Here is a 12047-nt window from a genome sequence, read left to right as displayed (position 1 = left end):
ACGCTTGATAAGTTTTTTCAATGAGTACATACCTTGACAAGTTTTTTGAAGTAGTTCAAAATGGAACAGTCAAAAAGGAGTTCTTGCCTGAGTTGTAAGGTATTAAGTTGAGTAAGACTCAAAACCCGACCACGGCAAAAGATAGAGAGAATGAAAGTCATTCCCTATGCCTCAGCCATAGGTTCTATAAAGTATGCCATGATGTGTTGTGTACCTTGCCATGAGTTTGGAAAGGGGGTACGATAGTGATCCAGGAGTGGATCACTGGACAACAGTCAAAGATATCCTTAGTTGCCTAAGAGGACTAAGGAAATTTTTCTCGGTTATGGGGGTGATAAAGAGTTCATCGTAAAGAGTTACGTCGATACAAGCTTTTACACCGGTCCAGATGACTCTAAGTCTCAATCTGGATACATATTGAAAGTGGGAGCAATTAGCTAGAGTAGCTCCATGAGAATTCTAGACATAGAATATTTGCAAAATACATACGGCTCTGAATGTAAAAGAACCATTGAGTATACTTCTCTCACAAGCAAAACATGATCACACCTTAGTACTCATTGGGTGTTAATCACATAGCGATGTGAACTAGATTATTGAATCTAGTAAACCCTTTTGGTGTTGGTCACATGACAATGTGAACTATTGGTGTTAAATCACATGACGATGTGAACTAGATTATTGACTCTAGTGCAAGTGGGAGACTGAAGTAAATATGCCCTAGAGGCAATAATAAAGTTGTTATTTATATTTACTTATATCATGATAAATGTTTATTATTCATGCTATAATTGTATTAACCAGAAACTTAGTACATGTGTGAATACATAGACAAACAGAGAGTCCCTAGTGTGCCTCTACTTGACTAGGTCATTAATCAAAGATGGTTAAGTTTCCTAGCCATGAACATGTGTTGTCATTTGATGAACGGGATCACATCATTAGAGAATGATGTGATGGACAAGACCCATCCGTTGGCTTAGCACTATGATTGTTTAGTTTATTGCTATTGCTTTCTTCCTGACTTATACATGTTCCTATCACTATGAGATTATGCAACTCCCGTATACCGGAGGAACACTTAGTGCGCTATCAAACGTCACAACGTAACTGGGTGATTATAAAGATGCTCTACATGTGTCTCTGATGGTGTTTGTTGAGTTGGCATAGATCGAGATTAGGATTCGTTACTCCGTGTATCGGAGAGGTATCTCTGGGCCCTCTCGGTAATGATCATCACTGTGAGCCTTGCAAGCAATGCGACTAATGAGTTAGTTGCGGAATGATGCATTATGGAACGAGTAAAGAGACTTGCCGGTAATGAGATTGAACTAGGTATGAGGATACCGATGATCGAATCTTGGGCAAGTAACATACCAATGAGAAAGGGAACAACGTATGTTGTCATTAAGGTTCGACTGATAAAGATCTTCGTAGAATATGTAGGAACCAATATGGGCATCCAGGTTCCGCTATTGGTTATTGACCAGAGAAATGTCTCGGTCATGTCTACATAGTTCTCGAACTCGTAGGGTCCGCACACTTAAACGTTCATTGACGATATAGTATTATATGAGTTATGTATGTTGGTAACCGAATGTTGTTAGGAGTTTCAGATAAGATCATGGACATGACGAGGAACTCCGGAATGGTCCGGAGATAAATATTGATATATGGGATAATGGTGTTTGGTCTCCGGAAGGGTTCCGGAATTCACCGGAAGGGGTTCTGGATGTTTCCCGAAATGTTTGGGTACGAGAACACTTTATTTGGGCCAAAGGGGAAAGCCCACAAGGTTTTTGGAAAGTGCAAAAGGAAGTTTTGTGGAGTCCAGGGGCCAGACGCTAGGGTCCCTAGCGTCTGGGTCCAGACGCCGAGAACCCTGGCGTCTGGCCATGGGGTCCGAGAAGGACTCTTGCCATTCGGGTGAAACCGACTTTGTGAAGGCTTTTACTCCAAGTTTTGACCCCAAGGCTCAACATATAAATAGAGGGGCAGGGCTAGCACCCAAGACATCAAGAATCACCAAGCCATGTGCCGGCAACCCCGTCTCCTCTAGTTTATCCTCTGTCATAGTTTTCGCAGTGATTAGGCGAAGCCCTTCAGAGATTGTTCTTCACCAACACCGTCACCACGCCTTTGTGCTACCGGAACTCATCTACTACTTCGTCCCTCTTGCTGGATCAAGAAGGCGAGGATGTCATCGAGATGAACGTGTGCTGAACGCGGAGGTGCCGTATGTTCGGTACTTGATCGGGACAGATTGTGAAGGTGTACGACTATATCAACCGCGTTGATAAATGCTTCCGCTTTCGGTCTACGAGGGTACGTAGACATACTCTCCCCTCTCGTTTCTATGCATATCCTAGATAGATCTTGCGTGATCATAAGATTTTTTTTGAATACTACGTTCCCCAACAGTTTCATGCGTAGGTAAGAACGGTTCTTGCTAGAAGCCCGTAGCAGCCACGTAAAACTTGTAACAACAAAGTAGAGGACGTCTAACTTGTTTTTGCAGGGCATGTTGTGATGTGATATGGTCAAGATATGATGTGATATATGTTGATGTATGATATGATCATGTTTTATAATATCGACAATCGGCAGGAGCCTTAGGGTTGTCTCTTTTTTGTATGAAGTACAAGCGCCATGTAATTGCTTTACTTTATCACTATGCTTTAGCGATAGTTGTAGAAGCAATAGTTGGCATGATGACCTCGACGCAACGATGCTACGATGGAGATCAAGGTGTCGAGCCAGTGACGATGGAGATCATGACGATGCTTTGGAGATGGAGATCAAAAGCACAAGATGATGATGGTCATATCATCTCACATATTTTGATTGCATGTGATGTTTATCCTTTATGCATCTTATTTTGCTTAGAACGGTGGTAGCATTATAAGATGATCCCATCACTTAATTTCAAGATAAAGTGTTCTCCCTAAGTATGCACCATTGCTACAGTTGGTCGTTTCGAGACACCACGTGATGATCGGGTGTGATAGACTCTACGTTCACATACAATGGGTGTAAGGCAGTTTTACACATGTAGAATACTTGGGTTAAACTTGACGAGCCTAGCATGTACAGGCATGGTCTCGAAACACTGGAGACCGAAAGGTCGAACATGAGTCATATAGTAGATATGATTGTCGGTGTCAAAACCGGCGGATCTCGGGTAGGGGGTCCCGAACTGTGCGTCTAAGGCGGATGGTAACGGGAGGCAAGGGACACAATGTTTACCCAGGTTCAGGCCCTCTCGATGGAGGTAATACCCTATTTCCTGCTTGATTGATCTTGATGATATGAGTATTACAAGAGTTGATCTACCACGAGATCATAGAGGCTAAACCCTAGAAGCTAGCCTATGATTATGCTTGATGTCGTCCTACGGACTAAACCCTCCGATTTATATAGACACCAGAGGGGTCTAGGGTTACACAGAGTCGGTTACAAGGGAGGAGATCTACATATCCGAATCGCCAAGCTTGCCTTCCATGCAAAGCAGAGTCCCACCCAGACACGGGAAGAAGTCTTCAATCTTGTATCTTCATAGTCCAACAGTCCGGCCAAAGTATATAGTCCGGCTGTCCGAGGACCCCCTAATCCATGACTCCCTCAGTAGCCCCTGAACCAGACTTCAATGATGATGAGTCCGGCGCGCAGATTGTCTTTGGCATTGCAAGGTGGGTTCCTTCTCCGAATACTCCCTAGAAGATTCTGAACACAAGGATCGTGTCCGGCTCTGCAAAACAAATTCCACATACCACTATAGAGAGTACAATATTCCACAAATCCAATCCACCGACAAATTTTCCTAACGTGACACCATGCCATGATCCGGTCTTTATTTGAACCGTTCTCCCTAACCAGCTACTGCGCATGTCGCGAGGCGGTTTTATGGGCATGTCTTATCGAAGCAGAGATTGTGTCCCCCTATCTCGGGATTCTCATCAATATGGGTATGGGTAATCCAACCGCGTCTTTAGGGGGTCCAGATCGCTTGGGGAATAAGAGAGTTTACCAGGCAAGTGGGGAGGCGTTGGATCCCTGTCGCCTTTATAAGGAGATAAGGACTCCCCTTTTTCACCCACGCCTTCTCCTTCTGCTTATCCATTCCCCTCCGCTCGAGCCCCAGCGCCCAAGCGTTCGCCCTCTCCGGCCACAAAGGCCTTCCGAAAATGTCTGGATCCGGAGCAGGAGGCAAATGGATGGCCTCCACCGTCCGGGAAAAGGATATCAAAAAGCTTCGGGAGGCCGGGTACCTAGCCCAGAAAATCAGCCACCGTCTCCCGGCGGCAGGATAGATCGTCCCTACTTCGGAACCCCACGAGAGGGTTGTTTTCCTCCCTCATTTTGTCCGCAGGCTGGGGTTTCCCCTCCACCCATTCGTTCGCGGCATCATGTATTACTATGGAATCGATTTTCATGATCTATTCCCCAATTCCTTCCTCAACATCTTGACGTTCATCGTCGTGTGCGAGGCCTTTCTCCGCATCTCGCCACACTTCGGCTTATGGCTGAAGATCTTTAATGTGAAGCCCAAGGTAGTGGGCGGTGAGCACGCCGAGTGCGGAGGCGCCATGGTGAGCAAGATGCCCAACGTCACATGGCCAATAGGTATTTCAATGATTACGTCAAAGAGTGGCAGCAGTAGTGGTTTTACATCACTGAGCCGCGCGGCACGAAATGGGCCGCTGCTCCTGAATTCTGATCTGGAGCCCCCCTGCGGCTTACGTCCTGGCCCAAGAAGGGCCTGGATTGGTCTTCGTCCGACGAGCTGTCGGCACTTTAGATGCGCATCAAGAATATGGAAGACAAGGATATCAAACTTTTCGATGTAGTCCAAGTGATCTTAGCTCGCCGGATCCTTCCTTGTACACGCCGGGCTTGCAATTTATGGGAATTTGACCCGGCCAAGCACCAGACCCTGCGAGAGCTCTTTGGCTCCTCACACAAAGATATCTAGAAGGTGCTTTTTAAGTCTGGCAAATCATGGCCGGACTCAGCCAAGGACCGCGGGTACCACCTGTCCCGCCCCGCAAGTTCGGTAAGCCATTATAAGTTTTATTCGCATAACCCGACGGAAACGCTTAATGTGTTTTCCACAACTCTCCTAGGGCTGGACGAAGAAGGCGGGGCGGATCTACTATCCGGCCCCGCTACCTGAAGAACCAGCCGTCCCGCTTCTAACGAAGATGCTGGTCCCGGCGCCCTACAAGGCACCGAAGAAGAAGGCCGGGAGAGGGGCCAAGAAGACCAGGGGCGGCCTCCGTTATCGTGGTGCCTCGGACATGATATCCGAAGACTCCAATGCCCGTTCTTCCTCCGAAGAGGACGAGGAGGAGGAGGAGGATGAATCCCCAGTGGGGGAAGAAAGAAAAGGACAGCCTCCACATCGTTGGAGGCCGAGTCGCCTAAGAAGGGAAAAACTTCTCTTCCAGAAGAGTCCACCACCGCTGATAGCAGCCCGGAGTGGGATCTCAGGGCTCAGCCCCTGGTGAACTCGTGAGTATATAAAATATGAACACTTTTATGCGTCCAGACTTATCATGGCACAATATTTTAATCTGGGCCATACTTTTTGCAGTCCGGCGAGGTCCCGCGCAGAGCAATCCTCGTCGGAGGATTTGCTAGGCTCGGACGCTATGGAGAGCAGAACACCCCCGAAGGCCCCTTCCCCCAAACATGTGAATGACACCGAGGCTTTGTCCCGGGAGGACCCAGGCCAAGGAGGGGGGAGATTGCCAAGGTGGCACCAGGAGGTCAAACTTCAGGGGCCGGACACATGGGAGAGAAGGCTCCCATGGGCGTCGTCGGCGGGAGCCATCTTGAATTCGGCCCCCAGCCGGACGCAATTCCGGAGACCAATATGGTTCCAGAGTCAGGCAGGCGGCCTCCCTCGGCTAGAGGGGGTGTACCTGTTCCACTGGCAACCTCTGTCCAACCAGAGGTGCCGGATACTTTATTGGCAGCGCTGAAAAGCGCCTCCATCGTTGATGAACATCGTGCCCTTATGGGTGCGGTGATTGAGAAGATTCAGTCTGTGGAGATTGAACTGAATGAAGCCTGTATTAGCCTTATAAGAGGCTTTGAGGTATGTTTTATGAGGTTTCGAAGAGTGTCACGGTATAGATGGTAGCCCCTGATACACTGTTCGATGAGAGAAAGAACCGGACAGAGGATTAAATCTATGCTCGCATGAGAATCACTTGATGACATTTACCTCTCTTCTTTTATAAACAGGCGTTTGTAGCAACTGCCGCCTCTCATACTGCGGAGGTCTCCGGACTAAATCAAAGTCTGGAGCGGGCCACAGAAGAATTGGGCCAGTTGAAAAGGCAGTTGGAGGATAAACAAGGTATGCACAAACCTTGCGCACGTTTAGTGCGAACGAATTTAAAATATTTTTTATGATTTGCGCCAGGGGCGATGACCGAAGTCAAGGCTCTTAAGAAGGTTGTTGCTGAGGCCGAGAGAAAGGCAGCCACAGAGCGGGCTCTTCGTGAGAAGCACAAGGCCAGGGTTATTGAAGCTGAGCAGGAGCTTCAAGAGGTCGTGACAAGATGCGAAGCCTTGGAGCAGAGTCTAACAGAGAAAGAATCCGAACTTGCAAAGGCTCATCATGCCGCATGCGATGCCCAGGGGGAAACCCAAGGTGCCCTGCAGGAGATCCAAGAGGCGAGGAAGATCGCGACGGGTAAGGCTTGTTCCATGTAAGGCAAGTATTTGGGGAGAGAATCATGTTTCTAATCTTGAGTTCGGATTTCTCCAGGGGTATTTGCGGAGCTGCCATGCAACATATCTGATGCCGCACAATTCTACCGAGCCGAAGAAAGGAACACTGCGGATAAGCTCTTCTGGTCACAGTATCTGGCACCGAATTATCAGGTGCCTTTTGCCGATCAACTGAAACAGCTGATCGAACTACAGAAGGCGGCCGATCTAGCCATGAAGGATTTGATTATTTGGCTATGGCCCGCTGAGTCGATTCCAGGCAGCTACTTCGGGCTCGTGAAGCGGCTTGCGAGTGCCTGCCCTTGACTGGACGTCGTCAAGTGGTCGGTCTGTATAGAGGGTGCGCGAATGGCCTTCGCCCGTGCAAAGGTGCACTGGGGGAAGATGGATGCTGAAAAGCTAGTGACCGAGGGACTGCCGGAGGGAAAGGAGCGCCGCAAGCCTGAGTTATATTATGAAAGTGTCCTGAAAGGATCCTGCCTTGCAGCGAAGCAATGCACCAAGGACATTATATTTCCATGAATACAATCATGTTGTCCTTTGTAATGTTGAACAAGGTCATTTCTATTATTTATTTCATGTTATATGAAAGTTTATCCTCCTGCGCGGCCATTTTATATATTAATGCTGAGAGTTGGCCAGTCGTCGGCTTCTGCCCCCACGTAGGAAGTACGGGGGTGTTTGGGATAAATCTGATCACTCTTTATCCCAGTTTTGGGTCCTTTGAAGGATGTGTTCAGCACAACGAACTAGGCAATCGGACTATAGGGCTTTATCACTCTCACTTAGCCATAGGAGTTTTAGAAAAGGAAGGTAGGCGCAGCCCCTGGTGTTCGGAAGACCGCACGAGGGGCTCTATAAGCACCTGATCGGACGAAAAGCCGATCTGTCGCATGCTACATTGGTTATGGCATTATGCGGGATAAACCCTTAAAGATTTTACAACCTCTCGAACAGCTGACCAACTCTCGCCGTATCATGACAGTCAGTTTTCGGCTTTCTCTACTGAGGTGCTCGTCCGGAAGAACCGGGACACAATCGCAGTAGTTCTCCTTGTGCCGCCTTAGCCGATATAGCGGAACGTAAGGCAGCAAAACATGGGAGCCGGGCAAACCCAACATTTGACCCAAGACATGATTCAGAGCTGATGCATATAATGCTATAAGTTCGGGGTGCCGAACTACCATGAAGGTGTTCGGACTTTATTGCCGTATTATGGGTAAAACGAAGCCCCTGGCATATTTAAGGCATATCGCGATGTACGGATGCCATTTGACAAAAGAATTTCAATAAGAGATAATGGCAGATAAGCGTCGTGTAAACCCACATGTTGTATTTGAATAATACGTCGATGTGTATGAGTACATGTAAAGTAATAAAAAGAGAAAGTGACTGCGGAACGTACTGAGACCAGGCGGGAAGAAGCTGTGTGCGGATCCGGAGTGTAGTCGGATGGTCATCGAGGGGAATATCTAAGGGTTCCCTTGCGCGTTCGATTTGTTTCCATATCGTCGGTCCTTGCCTGGGCAAAAATGAACCTATACAGAAAATGCAAGATGTGTTTGTGTGCCGCAGAGCGGTTGAGCCGCCGTATGTGGCCTGTCCTGGCTTTCGCCAGAGTGTTTAATTGAGCTCTGGACAAGTCGGGCTATCCTACCGCGAAGTAGTTCGGAGTCCTTTGGCGGTGTCCGGGAGCTTGGCCGTTGACTCGAGGTTCAATTGAAAGGTGCCACTCGTTGCTTCTGCTGTTAAAGCAACGGTATACTCTTTGGTACCGAGCGAGAGTTCGGCCTTGCCATTAACCATGATGACGCTGCGCGGACTAGGCATCTTGAGCTTACGGTAGGCATAATGTGGCACCGCGTTGAATCGAGCTAACGTGGTGCGTCCCGAGTAGTGCCTGATAATCACTGCAAAAGGGATCGATGTCGAAGATTAACTCTTCGGCACAGTAATTGTCCGGTGATCCGAAGACTACCTCAAGGGCGATGGAGGCTGTACAGCTGGCCTCCACACCTGGTATAATACCTATAAAGGTGGCTTTAGTGGGCTTGATCACTGAATGATCGATGCCCATCTTGCGCACTGTGTCCTGGTAAAGCAGGTTTAGACTGCTGCCTCCGTCCATAAGGACTCGTGTGAGGTGGAACCCGTCAATTATTGGGTCGAGGACTAGTGCGGCTGAATTGCCCTGATTGGTGTTAACCGGACGATCCATGTGGTTGAAGGTGATCGGCCCTAGTTTATATTGTGGGACGACTGGTTCTGTTAAGTCGACATCCCTAAGGGTGCGCATCCTGTCCGGGTTGGGAGTGTGGGTGGCATTTACCACGTTCACCGTTTGGATTTGCGGGGGAAATTTCTTTTGCCCTCTTGTATTCGGTGATCTGGGCTCCTCGTCGCCATCATTGCTTTGAGACCCCTTCTCTTTGTTTTCGGCACCTGACCTGCTGTCTTGTTTGAAGACCCAGCATTCTCTGTTGGTATGATTGGCTGGTGTTCGTGGGGTGCCATGAATTTGGCATGGACGGTCGAGTATGCGGTCCAGACTGGACGGGCCCAAATTGTCATTTTTGAATGGCCTTTTCCGCTGACCGGACTTAGAGCCACTAAATCCGACATTGACTGCTGTATCTTCGGCATTTCCGCCATTTTTGCGACGATTGTGTTTGTTGCGTCGGGGTTTGCCGTTGCTATCTCTAGCCTCTGATGTGCCAGGATTGCTTGGTGTGTTGTTGCTACGGGCCAACCAGCTATCCTTGCCCGCGCAAAAGCGAGTCATGAGTGTCATGAGGGCTGCCATGGATTTTGGCTTCTCTTGGCCGAGATGTTGGGCGAGACACTCGTCACGGATGTTATGTTTAGAGGCCGCTAGGGCTTCGGCATCCGGACAGTCGACAATTTGGTTCTTTTTAGGTAGGAACCGAGTCCAGAATTTCCTGGCTGACTCTCCCGGCTGTTGTATTATGTGACTTAAATCATCAGCATCCGGTGGTCGCACATAAGTGCCATGGAAGTTGTCCAGGAATGCGTCTGCCAGGTTCTCCCAACTTCCGATGGAGTTTGCCGGCAAGCTATTCAGCCAATGCTGAGCCGGCCCTTTGAGTTTTAGTGGGAGATACTTGATGGCTTGTAGATCATCCCCGCGGTCCATGTGAATGTGGAGGAAGAAATCCTCTATCCATACCGCAGGGTCTGTAGTACCATCATATGATTCAATGTTCACGGGTTTAAACCCTTCTAGGAATTCATGATCCATTACTTCATCAGTGAAGCATAGGGGGTATGTGACGCCTCTGTGCCGGGCTATATCACGATGCAGTTCATACGAGTCTTGTCTGTTGTATTCGGCCCGGCCGAATTTGCTTGTAATATATCCGGTGTGACGGTCGTCGTCACGCGTTGGGGGGCGCCCTCGTGATCCGTAGATCGATCTTGTATGTCCTGCTTTGTTTTCCAATATGTCTCGCAGGTCCTGTGTGTAGCCCCAGGCCTTGGTGTTTTTGTTTGACTGGCGACGGGGTGCGGGCTGGACTTCGAGCTGATACACTATTTTGTCTCGGCCACGAGGTGGCCGGTCAGCCGCATTATACGCTGATAGTGTAGGCTTTAATGCTTCCTCCTTGAGTTGGGGTAGCAACCTGCGCTTTGGGTAACTTTTGGTTGGGCGCTCGAGTTCGTATTCCTCGGCTGCCAGGACCTCGGTCCATCTATACACTAGTAGATCTTGATCAGCTTGAAGCTGCTGCTGCTTTTTCTTTAGGCTTTTTGTTGTGGCTATAAGCCGACGCTTGAAGCACTCCTACTCGATGGGATCCTCAGGCACGATAAATTCTTCGTCGCCAAGGCTCACCTCGTCTTCGGAGAGGGGCATGTAATTATCATCCTTTGATTCTCCGTCTGTCGTCTGTTCCTTAGGGATAGCTTTCCCATCCTCCCGCTCGAAGCCTGGCCGGGGGGCATTGTCTTTGTCTTCGGCACTGTCCGCAGCGTTATTGTCTCTTGTGCCGGTATCACTACTTTTGCTATGGTGGGGCTTAGAGCGGCGTCGATGACGCCGGTGCTTAGATTGCTTCACGAGGGGATTATCCTCCGTTGCCTTATTGCCATTGCTTTCTTTGGGGGTGTCCACCATGTATATATCATATGATGAGGTGGCTGTCCAGCGCCCTGTGGGCGGTGGTTCCTGTTCTTCTCCTGCATCGTCGTCCATACCGTCGATGTCTTCGGAGCCGAAATCAAGCATGTCGGTTAAGTCGTCGACAGTGGCTATTAAGTGGGTGGTGGGTGGGGAATGAATTTTTTTCGTCCGCTTCCCACTCAAGCCGGACATAGTTCGGCCAAGGGTCTCCTGACAAGGAGAGAGATCTTAATGAATTTAACACGTCGCCCAAGGGTAAGTGCTGAAAGATATCCACGGAGGTAAACTCCATGATCGGTGCCCAGTCAGATTCGATAGGCACGGATGTAAGCAGTTCGGAGCCTGTGGGCGGGGACAAATCCAAGGGTCCGGTAACACAGGTCTCATAGGAGATGAAGTCAGTATTCGGCTCTATCGCCGCTGAGTGTGCGGCCTCCGTGGTGGGGTCCATCCACCCGTCCTCGGATGGCACGATCTGCTCCGGATTGGGGGCGGAGTAGCCACATGTGTGATCTCCCGAACACCGTCTGACGGCAGAGCTAAGTCATGCTCGTTGCGACTGTGTGGCGCACCTGACATGGGCTCAAATCCGTCGAAGATCAAGTCTCCGCGGACGTCGGCAGTATAGTTCAAGCTTCCAAACCTGACCTGATGGCCAGGGGCGTAGCTCTCGATCTGCTCCAGATGGCCAAGCGAGTTGGCCCGCAGTACGAAGCCGCCGAATACGAAGATCTGTCCGGGGAGAAAAACCTCACCCTAGATCACATCGTTGCCGATGATCGAAGGAGCCATCAAGCCTTATCATGACGGCACGATGGAACTCTCAATGAAAGCACAAATGTCGGTGTCAAAACCGGCGGATCTCAGGCAGGGGGTCCCGAACTGTGCATCTAAGGCGGATGGTAACAGGAGGCGGGGGACACAATGTTTACCCAGGTTCGGGCCCTCTCGATGGAGGTAATACCCTACTTCCTGCTTGATTGATCTTGATGATATGAGTATTACAAGAGTTGATCTACCACGAGATCATAGAGGCTAAACCCTAGAAGCTAGCATATGATTATGATTGATGTCGTCCTATGGACTAAACCCTCCGGTTTATATAGACACCGGAGGGGTCTAGGGTTACACAGAGTCGGTTACAAGGGAGGAGATCTACATATCC

This window comes from Triticum dicoccoides, chromosome 4A (assembly GCF_002162155.2).
Source record: "Triticum dicoccoides isolate Atlit2015 ecotype Zavitan chromosome 4A, WEW_v2.0, whole genome shotgun sequence".
Taxonomy (NCBI): domain Eukaryota; kingdom Viridiplantae; phylum Streptophyta; class Magnoliopsida; order Poales; family Poaceae; genus Triticum; species Triticum dicoccoides.
This window is presented reverse-complemented; position numbering follows the sequence as displayed.